This window comes from Vulpes lagopus, chromosome 12 (assembly GCF_018345385.1).
Source record: "Vulpes lagopus strain Blue_001 chromosome 12, ASM1834538v1, whole genome shotgun sequence".
In the NCBI taxonomy this organism is placed as follows: Eukaryota; Metazoa; Chordata; class Mammalia; order Carnivora; family Canidae; genus Vulpes; species Vulpes lagopus.
The window spans coordinates 25,725,360-25,738,159 of record NC_054835.1 but is presented as its reverse complement, the minus strand read 5'-3'; the positions used below and the strand labels follow the sequence as shown (position 1 = coordinate 25,738,159).

Below are 12,800 nucleotides of genomic sequence, written 5' to 3'. Positions count from 1 at the left end.
TTTTTGATCAAGCTCTCCGGTCTTCAGAAACTTCACTTCTATTTCCTTGTTTGAGAAAGGTGCATGGACAAACTGACAAGCAGATGCATTCAGAATGTGCTCTTGAAATTTTTCATTTTTCAACGAAATGAAAAGATTCTAAAGATTCTAAGAAAACAAGGTTTAAGACGAAATAGGAAATGTGATTTTACAACACACAAATTCATTATATTTCATTGTTTCCACAGGGACAAACAGTAACTGTTAACCTTTGAGTAAGTGATAGAATTTAAATACACCAATACTTATACCACTTACAGCACTTCCAGGTTTCAGAAGTATTAATAATAACTCCAAAGGGGCACTCAAAAGTCCTGGCTCTCGTGGGGCATCTCTATCTGCACCCCTCTCCACAAGCACAAGCACCCACACCCAAGCAGGAGGCACTAATGAGTAAGCCAGTTATCTCACACTAACTGCTTGGGCCTTTTTTAGTGTGTCTGGGAAACAAAATGTTAATAAAGTCACTTGAATGCCAAGAAAAGCCACTTGTTATAACAATTGTGTCTAACAAAGGATAAAATCAGTTAACATTAAAATATAATACACTGAAAAGACTTTAAAACAACAAAAACAACTAAATCTTGCCTCTGGGATGTTATACCGATTGTGACAACCACTTTAATGAGGCCAGAAAGTTTATTTTTAAATAAGAATAATCTATTTATAAAACAATACTTCAGGTCGTTTGTAATTTTTTTCAAGTTTTTCAGCAAAGTATTAATCCAAAAGGAGTTTTTTTCCCCACGTTTTTAAATCCCCTTCAAAGTATCCTGAGTTATGACTAACAGCTTTACACTTAGAAATAAATAAGAGAACTGTGGCATTCTGTACACTCTTGCACAGAATATGAAACCCAGGATTTTAAAGCCTAACTTTTGATTTAGCAATCCGACTCCTAGGTACATATGCCAAACAGAAATGTACAGCAAATAATGTATATACGGTAGACACAAATGTTCACCTCTATTCACTATAGGCCAAGCATCAAATTACCTAAATGTCCATCAAGAACACATAACACTGCCCTGTCCAACATTATCTAACCACATGATCCAGTATTTTTTACATATCTCTTATCACTATACTCTACACTTTACTTATTTTCTTTCTATGCTACAATGCCAGCTCAATTGGTGTGTAGATTTTTGTCTCCTTAGAAGCAAGTTTCTCAACCTTGGCCCTATTTATTGACATAGGCTGAATAATTCCTTATTGTCAGGGGCTGATCTCTACATAATAGGATGTTTAGCAGCATCCTTGACTCTACCCCCTAGATACAACTAGCTCCTCCCCACCTCAAGGTGTAATAATCAAAAATGTCCCCAGGCACTGCCATGTGTCCAGGAATCAAAATCACCACCTCTTTCTCCCCTCAGTTCAAAACTATTGCCCGGGATTACTACTGATTTCCCAGATATTGCAAGAGTAACTGAAACAATATTAAGAGAATATAGAGGTACCTGGATGGCTCAGTCAGTTAAACATCTGACTCTTGGTTTTGGCTCAGGTCATGATCTCATGGGTTGTAAGATGGAGACCGTCGTTGGGCTCCATGCACAACAGGAAGTCTGCTGAAGGATTCTCTCCCTCTCCCTCTGTCCCTTACCACCCTCATGCTCTCTCTCTAAAATAAATAAATCTTTAAAAAAAAGAATATAATGTTCCCTTTTAGAAGAAACGGGGAAAAAACATTAAGATGAAGCATTTCTTTGAAATAGCAGCATAAGTAATCTATAGCAAACATTTTTATGGTAAGCATTTTTAAATCATACACACACAAGATATGATTTACCCAGAAGCAAATAAAGATGCCTTACATCTCACTGAAGTGTATAGTGATTTATTGTCGATCACATCAACATAGCTCTTGATTAAAACACATTTAAGTCTTAGTTAATACAAATTATCTTTCTCAAATCCCAACACTTGGATTCAAGAAAATCATCAAGAAACACAACTAGTGACATTTAAAGGGATTTTATTTTAGCTAAATACCATATAGCTACATCAACAAAATTTTTTTCCCAAAATTATGGAATAATACTTGATTTGGAAACTGTCGTGGTTCTTCATAATGAATTACTCAATTTTCATCATCAATTTAGTCTTTAGGACAAGCACAACAGAACAGTGATCTCTTGATAGGGCTTATTCACTGTGCACATGCCCTATTCCACCAGAAAGAGACTAAGCATGCCCTAATGGAATTCCACAAAGTCAGAATCTATGCAGATGTTCTTTCTCTTTTGGTTTTCCTTTAATTTGCAAATCTTGTAATCTAAGCCTGAAGCTGACCGAACCAACATTTAAACCAGTATAGCAATATCAGCCAAAAACTCAATCTGTTTTCTATTTATATGTCAAGACTGCATCCTTTTGGTGGCTGAAAAAATTTTGTTTTGAAATGATTACACAGAGAAACTGCAAGGTCTTTAGTAGTTTTATGAACTTGTCCTAGATGGAAAGCTTTTCTTTTAAAAGGCCTTTGGTTTCAAATGTAGAGCAGAAGAAAAAACAACTTTGAATTAAAAACTCCTAGCTTTATGTTTTTAGCTATATACTAAAGTCATCCGAAACTACATGACAGCAAAGTATCTCCCCCAAAAAGACCCCAATGATACTCAGAGACTTATTACATCAAAATGTACTTCTTCAACTCCCTTTCTACTGGGAGGGGCAGCAAAGATGCATTATAAAAGGGCATAAGAAAATTACTGTGGGTGATGGATATGCTCATTACTTTGGAGTACTGGTTTCATGGGTGCATACATATGTCAAAATTTATCATACAATACACTTTAAATATGTGATTTGTTGTATTTCAGTTTTACCTTATAAAGACATAAAGATATAAACATAGCATGAGTTTCTTTGGGGAATATAAACAAATAACCATTTTCCAATGAAAGTAAGTGGCTCCTGTTCATCAGAGATATACAGTACTGGGCTGACATGAGACTGACAAACCTGTAGCACAAGAACTGGATAAACTGGGCAGAGTCTCATTTCTCCAGTAGTCATACAAGCAAAGCTTCCCCAAAACACTACATATATACATCCATGCATTCATACATACATACATCTGTTCTTCGTATATATGAAAAGAAATTCCTGGTAGAGTATTCCCTGGCTATCCTTCATATCTTTCTGAACCAAAGGTACACCTAATATGAACCTGCCACTATACTAAATTCTTGAAAACATGATCTCATTTAATCCTCGCAAGAACCAAGCAAGAACTTGTGTGAACCAAGTTCACAAGAACTCTCTGCAGGGAGCCTAATGTGGGCCTTGATCCCAGGACCCCAGGATCATGACCTGAGCCAAACACAAATATTCAACCACTGAGCCACCCAGGAGTCCCTAAAATATGTATATTAGTGGAATATGTACACAATGAGATAATGTGCATGAGGTAGCACTAATAATCATTGTTAAATGAAAACATAGCATAAAATATTAACAAAAGGCAAAACGACCAAGGTACAGATAAGAACAATACAACTCAAATATTTTTACAAATGTATTTGCATGTGTATATATGGCCATCTAACTCTCAAATCTCCAAATACCTTTAAAAAATAATATATAAAAATAATAATAATATATATCAGGGATGCCTGCCTGGGTGGCTCAGTGGTTGAGCAAAATCTGCCTTCAGCTCAGGGCATGATCCTGGGGTTCCAGGATGGAGTCCCGCCATCAGGCTCCCCACAGGGAGCCTGTTTCTCCCTCTGCCTGTGTCTCTGCCTCTCTGTGTCTCTCATGAATAAATAAATCTTTAAAACATATATAGATACACATATCTACATATATCTCAACAAGCAAAGCAAGTGAAATTGCCCCTAAATTGCACTATAGCATAATTAAGAAGAGAAAAACCAACAAATTTAAATAACATTTACATAGGGGAATCAGAAATATTCTAAATTGGCAGAGCCTTCTGAACTGGCTAGAACTGAGCACGGATTACTTGAAAAACAAGTAGAGAGAGCAATGGTCCTATAAGTGGCAGAGTATAGATAAAATCACCTAGGATTTAACTCCCAGATACAATGAGTCTCATCTAAGTGGGGAATTGCTAAAAACAGGTCTCAGATCAGTGGGATCAAAGTGTTGACAACTAATAAATCAAAAAAAGAGGGCTGAGAACAAGTGCGGGACCAGAGATGCCAGCCAGAAGGAAAGCATCAGAGGGGAATCACAACAGATATGGTATGTGTCCTCAGGAACTTAATGGGAAAGGAAAGATGGAAGAAAGCAGCTGAAGGTAAAGGTCTTGTCAGAAAACCAGGAGGACTGAAGCCAAAGCCTCAAGGTACCATTTATTAAAGAATCCCTATAGTACACCTTATCTACAGAAAAAGACACACTCCCACTAGGAAATCAGATAAAGCACCTGACCCCTCCAATCACAACCCTTAATCTCTATAAAACTGATTGTTAGGGGTGCCTGGGTGGTTCAGTGGTTGAGCATCTGCCTTCGGCTAGGTGTGGTCCCCAAGTATCAGGATCAAATCCCACAAAGGGCTCCCCTCAAGGAGCCTGCTTCTCCCTCTGCCTATGTCTCTGCCTGTCTTTCTGTGTCTCTCATAAATAAATAAATATTTTAAAAAATTTTTAAACACTGATTGTTTAAAGCTGCCCCAGAAAAAACACATTGAGTTTATCATGAATAAAAAAAGGAATAATAACATTCACACTAAACTACTAAAAGAAAAAAACAGGATTATATAATAATGAAAATATCCCCCCCAAATCCCACAAAATAGAAAACTATGAGTACAAGACAACTACCCAAGCCTGCATGCCTCACTTAGTGACTTTAATTTGTTCCTGAAAACTCTACAACTAAATGAAAAGGGATTAAATGGAAAATAAATTCCATTACTTTTAATGGGAAAAGCTATAATGAGTTTTCTTCCAATCCATATTTTCACAGAGACAGGAAAAGATATTAATCAAATACTAAAAATGGGTTTACCTGATAAACATTACTCTGAAAGTAAATAGAGATTATACTTTAATTATGAAATAATGAAAGGTTATCATACTAGTCATAATAGAAAGACTTATACATAAGTAGGTTGTCGACAAAGAAGAGTATCAGAAAATCATTTCTTTGAAACTGAATAATCTCCTTTAAGGTGGACATTCAATATCAAAATCAGGTATGTTTGGTGAGAATTATCTTTTCCCTCATATAATGATACTAAAAAATTTTTTAAAGCTTAACATAGCCATAATAGAGGAATCTGTGTTAAGAAAAAAAAAAAAAAAAACACAACCCAAAGTGGAAGTTTGACTGACTGACTTCCCACAGTTTGTCTCCATTTAATATATCACATACATTTTGTTTCTCAAGTATCAGGACTACTTCTCATGGCATGATGTAATATCTTAGAATATATAGCCAAGTCAATCATTAGCTAACTCTCAAGAAAATACCCCTTTTAGGGGGCACCTGGATGGCTCAGTGGTTGAGCATCTGCCTTTGGCTCAGGAAGTGATCCCAGGGTCCTGGGATCAAGTCCCACATCAGGGGACTCTCCAGGGAGAGCCTGCTTCTTCCTCTGCCTATGTCTCTGCCTCTCTCTGTGTCTCTCATGAATGAATAAATAAATAAATAAATAAATAAATAAATAAATAAAATCTTTTTTAAAATACCCTTTTAAGGGATCCCTGGGTGGCGCAGCGGTTTAGCGCCTGCCTTTGGCCCAGGGCGCGATCCTGGAGACCCGGGATCGAATCCCACATCAGGCTCCCGGTGCATGGAGCCTGCTTCTCCCTCTGCCTGTGTCTCTGCCTCTCTCTCTCTCTGTGACTATCATAAAAAATTAAAAAAATAAATAAATAAATAAAAAATAAAATACCCTTTTAAAAATTCTATTTCCATTTTTAATCCTTTTTGCAAGAAAAGCCATCTTTTGCTTAATGATTTAAGTTTTTCCTGTGCTTCTCTTTTATCTACACCATTCTCCTCACCAATTTTTCAACCTTTTTAGATTCACAAATCTCTTGCTCTCAAATCACACTTTAAAATAAAATTACAGCACAGAAAAACTGATGAGGACAAAATAAAAGCTAAAATCAAGAGTGTTTCCACACCAGCATGGCTGGCAGGAACCAAGTCCCTCAGAGTCACCTGCTGAGAGCACATGTCTAAACAGTGAGTATAACTGGGGTGGCCTAGAACCTAGTGACAACAGTGCTGCCACCACAGGAGACTGGTGCCCAGCTGATACTGAAACCTATGGGGCAATGACAACTGGGAGGATCTGGAGTCTGAGAGCCGGCAAGCAAAGGCTGAGCTGACCTGGAAGCAGCGTAAGAAACATCGGTGGAAAATGGAGACCAAACTGAAAAGAATGCAGCCAAGGGCACCATGAAACTGGGAACCCGGAATCTTCACTGAACCGCCAGTGTTAGCACTTCCAGCCGCAGAGAATAGGCCCCAGGGATGTGTTTATTAAGCCAACTATGCGAGCCCAGCTGGCCCAACCAGGTAGATCTCACACATACATAGTTGTCGCCACCATAAATTCTATTTAAGGAAAGAAAAAAAAAGAGAGAAGAGAGAGAGGAAGGAAGGAAGGAAGGAAGGAAGGAAGGAAGGAAGGAAGGAAGGAAGGAAGGAGAAAATATTATACTCAAACATATGGAAGCAGTGGCTGTAAACAGACAAAAGTTAAGAAGGTGCTATCACATCATCCTTCTCACTAGGGATATACATAGATGATTAATATGGTTCATGTACCTATGGCTGTCTGACAAACCACCAGAAATCATAATGCTTTTGACCAATAACTGCTTTATTTCCCATGATTCTGTGGATTGGGTAGGTGGTGGCTTTGCCATTGTTTCCTGGGCTCATATTCCACCTTCTGAATTGGCTGCATGTTGGACTCAGTTGGGAAAGTGAGGATGTTTAAGCATCTCTTTCTATGTGGACTTTCGCCCTCATATAATGTTGCTGATGGTGACTTAACATAGGGGACCCAGAAGATGAATATCTATCAGGCATGTGATTGTGGTATGTTTCCTGATAGAGTAATTAACGCAAGTCCCACAAACAAGCTTATATTCAAGTGAAAAGAATCTTGCCATTTGCAATGAGGTGGATGGAATGAGAGCATATTATGCTAAATGAAGTAAGTCCCTCAGAGAAAGGCAAATGCCATATGATTTCACTCATATGTGGATTTTAAGAAACAAAACAGATGAACATAGGGGAAGGGAAGGAAAAATCAAATAAGATAAAGGCAGAGAGGAAGGAAAACCATAGAGACTCTTAAATACAGGGAACAAACTGAGGGTTGCTGGAGAGGATGTGGGGGGGTGAGGTAACTGGATGATGGGCATTGATGTAATAAGCACTGGGTGATGTAATGAGCAACTGATGAATCACTAAGCTCCACCCTTGAAGCTAATACTATATGTGAGCTAACTGGAATTTAAATTTTCCATTCAAAAGCTTGAATGGAAAGAAAAAAAAAGATTCAAGTAGGAAGGCCCTACACAAGAACATTGGGAGATGTGACTGGGAAGTTCCATTCAATGAAAGACATTACTGTAATAATTGGAAGTAGTGTATGTTTCAAAGTTATTTGATACAATATTCTGACTAGAAACTATTGTTTTGATTAAGCTTCAGTGGTAGCTTCACTTGAAACCACATGTACAAATATTACACTTGGAGCACCTGGCTGGCTCAGTCGTTGAGCCTCTGCTTTTAGCTCAGGTCACAGTCCCAGGGTCCTGGGATCGAGTCCCACATCAGGCTCCCTGCGGGAGCCTGCTTCTCCCTTTGCCTAAGTCTCTGCCCCTCTATGTCTCTCATGAATAAATAAATAAATAAATCTCTAAAAAAATATTACTCTTAATTTATATTTAATTACTATGTGTTGTGTGAAAGTTCCACTATACCAAGAAGAAAAAGAAAGGTGTAACGTATGGCTTTTCAAGAACCATTATATATAGTAAGTCAATACTGCTTATTGCTTACAATACAATAATGTTTATTTCGCAATTACAGATTTGCAATACAAATTTTTGTATTTGTACAACAGGATAAGCAATTACAGATTTGAAACAACACTATAAATCAGTAAGTCACAAATTGAGAATGGTCAAATAATAAGATATGAAAGAAGAGTTAACTAAATTGAAAATTGAGAAGTTTTTTAAAATTGTTAATGTGCTGAGGCACCTGAGTGGCTCAGTGTGTAAGCATCCAACTCTTGATTTCAGCTTGGGTCATGATCTCAGGGTCCTGAGATCAAGCCCCACATTAAACTCCATGCTCATTGTGTAGTCTGCTTGAGATTCTATGTCTCTCTCTCCCTCTGCCCCTTTCCCTACTTAGTCTTAGAAGTAACTTAGAATAGCCAAAATTTCCTGGAGTGTCTAAAAATAAAAAGACAATAAAACCAAATGTTGATAAGGAAACAGAACGCAAAATCTCATACACTGCTGGTAGGATTGTAAAAATAGGGCAACCACTTTGAAAAACATACTCCTACCATATGATTCAGCCACTCTACTCATAGGTATTGAGTATTGGTCCAAAAGAAAAGAAAGTATATGTTTATACAAATACTTTAAAATTATGTTCATAGCAGCACTATTTGTAAAAGCCAAAACCTACGAACAACTGAAATATCCAACAGGTGAGTGGATAATCAATATTCATGATATGATACTAGTCAGCAATAAAAATGAATGAACAAAATGAATGAACTATTCATAAATGCAACGACATGGATAAATCTCAAAAGAAATATGCAATATAACAGAAGCCTGACCAAAGATGCTGTATGATTCCATCTATATAAAACTCTAGAAAATGCAAACTAACCTATTGTGATAGAAAGTAGATCAGTAGTCATCTGAGGAAAAGGAGCTGGTAGGGAAGGGACTCAAGGGATCTTTTGGAAGTGATAAATATGTTCCTTATTTTGTTTGTGGTGATAGTTTCATAGGTGTATACATATGTCAAATATAAAATCGTACACTTTAAATATAGTTTATTTTATGTCATTATACTTCAATAAAGTCATTAAAAGTGTGTACACAGGTTTTTTGCTACAATTTGTGATTCTAAATGTGGAGTAATGTCAGTATATCAAGGAAGCTGTGTCAATAAAATTGACAGCATTTTAATTTTTTGTGCTAAAACATAACAGCAATTGAATACAAAGTACACTAGCTCAACTGAATGCAGAAAACCAGGAGGAATCAAGTTCTTTGTGGCTTAGTTTGACGATGTGCTCAGGCTACAATGTACTAAGAACTTGTCCATTTTGCTCTTTTCTCCCTAACAACTTTCTCAACTCTTCCTTACATCCCCATTCCAACAAAGTACCTTCACCTTCCTTTTTAGGTAAAATCCTTTATTTACTAGCAATTTTTTTTTTTTTTTTTAGTATTAACAATTCTTTTTAAAAGACCTAATTTCTGGGGCACCTGGTGGCTCAGTCAGTTAAGTGTCTGTCTTCAACTCAGGTCATGATCCCAGGGTCTGGGATCAAGCCCTGTATTAGGCTCCCTCTCAAAGTGGAATCTTTTTCTCTCTCTGCCTCCCCAACCCCAGCTCATGTTTGTGCTATCTCTCTGTCTCTGAAATAAATAAAAATCTTTTTTTTCAAGTCCTAACTTTTAATCAGGATTATTGCTCTGATTAACAACACATCATAAATTTCTTCCATATTTGTTTTCCCCATAAACTCTGTTTTATGTGAAATTCTACTGAACAGAAGTATGCTGCTCCTCCAAATACACTCTGTATTGTCTGCTCCTTGCTCCCTGCCTTTTAGGAGACTGGCCCAAACCATATGGATTGCTTCAACAGGCTCTCTGAACCTTCAGAACTTAGTCTTTGGCTTCTGGCTGGGTTCAGCCTGAGAAGGAGCCATCTAGAGAAATAGAGTATGGTTGGAATACTCCTGACTGCTCTGCTATCAGATTATTACAGGTAAGCCAAATCCTTCCACCAAAGTTTCTGTATGTGACCCTCTTGATCAGGCTCCCTTTGCAGGTTCTGCTAATGGCTCTCTCCCCTTGCCTAGAAATCGTAAAGGTCTCAGTTCCCCCACATTTCACTTTAACTTTCCTCAAATTAATTTGAATATTTACCTGTTTCTAGCCAGGATCCTAACAAATATGTTTTCAGGGATACATACAGCATCTAATAGCAAGTAAGGAAGTTCTTATTTAAGCAAACATTCCTTTGGTTTGGTCACATACATACAACCATTTTGGTGGGCTATTTGAAATTTGTACCAATTCCAGGATCACAAGGAAATATAAAGCTATGCCTATAAATATGACCTTACAACACACCACATAGGAGTGTACATAGTTCAGATATTTTTTTACATAAACACATTTTAAAAACTTCCCATGGTTAAAATATTACATAATATATGTCTCAGTTTACAGATCTATCCAGCATGTGTTTTGAAACTTTGTAAGTGTGACTCAAGTGTGTAATATTCTGGCTCTCTGCCTTCCCCCATAGACAAATTAAAAATTTGTTTTAAGTGAGTAAATCAATCTGGTAAATGTTGCATAATTAACATTCCTGTTAGTGACTTTTGTTACTAAAGGCAGTGTAACACTTCAAGGTATAAAAAGTATATCTCTAAGCCACATAAGAAAAAGTACTTAAGTAGTAATAGTAATGTCATCTTATTTTTTTAAGATTTCATTATACCCAAAATCAGATGAACAGGGTGTACTCTAGATAATATGAAAGTCCAGAGGCCCATGGATAATCCATGATTTTGAATACCCTATTATGCTGATCCATTGCATTAAAAACCTCTATGCCAATGTGGCAGCTCTGATAAATGGTATGTATGTCAAAGATGTAAAAGCCCACTCTTTGAAGGCAATAAAGAGAGCCACAGAGCCATGCAGAGCGCCAGAAGAAAATGCAGAACACCCACAAGAGTGAAAAAATACCAGAGATGGGCAAGTGAAAGACTTGGTCCTTGAAAGAAGGCCAAGGAACTGTTTGGAAAGCCCATGTATTAAAGCACCAAAGACTGGAAGAATAACATAAATCTCGTTTGTGTCTGGAGAAGTAATACCAGCCCAAAACGTGATTTCATCAGACCTCATGAACACAACAGGATGAAAATTAGTCAAAGCTCAAAATACATGCTATCATATACAACATCATCCATGACACTGCATGACAAAAAGAAACATGGCATACCTATTGTCCCAAGCAATCTCACTTCTAGTTTTAATTAACGAAACTTTTATCTACTTTATACACAACTTGAAATAAAGTCTCATCAGTAACACCTCAGGACACTGAAACTGTGCTTGACCTCCACCTAAATATCAGTCCCATGGAATTCAGCCAATCCAAGATGGCTCTTTGGCAGTCTGCAACAAAGCTGCTAAAAATTAATAGTGTGAACTATTATATTTGATGACTAGTCCTTAATTTTTATTTTTTTTTAAGATTTTATTTATTTATTTATGGGAGACACACAGAGAGAGGCAGAGACACAGGCAGAGGGAGAAGCAGGCTCCATGCAGGGAGCCCAATGTGGGACTCAATCCTGAGTCTCCAGGATCACACCATGGGCCGAAGGCAGGTGCTCAACCACTGAGCCACCCAGGTGTCCCTAGTCCTTCATTTTTAAATCAAGACTTTATTATTATTTAGCTGTTAAACTTACGTTCTCTTTTTCAAGGTGAATTTAAGTTGATAACAGATATTTATTTGAATATTAGTAGGGAACCTGTCCTATCTTGAAATTACTTTGTTCTCAGCAAAAGTTGGCATTGCACTTCATTAAGTAAGAGGGTTTCTTAACCTTGGCAACCACAGCACAGTATGGTTCAAGATTCTGCCCAAGATGGGTGTCACGACTGTGTGCTTGTTCATTCCCAGCACAGTCACTGCACATATCTATAGGTTCACTGACAGAGACAAGAAGAAATGGGTTGCCCATTATTCCTACTCGTAGAGTTTGACAGAAAGAGATAGGGCCTCTCTGGAGTTAATCATTACTATGTGTCAAAGGGCTTAGAGAACATTGACTAAAGAAGCATTTTCTTGACTGATAAGAAATAACTCATTTATGCTCCTCTACCCTTTCTAGAAGGTTATGCAATAATGTAGTGCATAATAAAAACAACAAAAACAATTTAAGTTTTTTTTTTAAGATTTATTTATTTATTTATGATAGACATAGAGAGAGAGAGACAGAGACACAGGAGGAGGGAGAAGCAGGCTCTATGCCGGGAGCCTGATGTGGGACTTGATCCTGGGACTCCAGGATCACGCCCTGGGCCAAAGGCAGGCGCTAAACCACTGAGCCACCCAGGGATCCCCAATTTAAGTGTTTCTTAAATTAGCTACTTCTATTTCCAATGTCCATGTCCTTTGTATATCACTGCTATCATGCAAAGGAGATTCCCTTTGCATTTACTATAAACAAATGTGTTAAAACGAAGAAAAAAACAAATCAGGGAGGTCCCTTTACATTCTGAAAAATCCCACCTGAGTAGTTGAGTAACAGTATGCATCACACTGTTTAAAACCATAAAAGTAAAATCAACAACAAAAGTATATTCCACTTCTACAGAAATGCTGAGACCAAAATATGCACATAACAAAAAGTCTCCTAAGAAGTTACTGTTTAAATAAGCGTGTAAGGGGATGCCTGGGTGGCTCAGCAGTTGAGCGACTGCCTTCCGCCCTGGAGTCTGGGGATCGGGTCCCACGTTGGGCTCCT

At 37.5% G+C, this 12,800-nt stretch overlaps 1 protein-coding gene and 1 pseudogene across 7 annotated transcripts in view; one reads left to right on the top strand and one right to left on the bottom strand.

The window, feature by feature from the left end:
* BCAS3 (BCAS3 microtubule associated cell migration factor) overlaps positions 1-12,800 on the bottom strand; it is a 592,235-nt gene that overhangs the window by 486,796 nt on the left and 92,639 nt on the right. The window lies entirely within an intron of this gene.
* Positions 4,255-12,106, top strand: LOC121473145 (annotated as a pseudogene).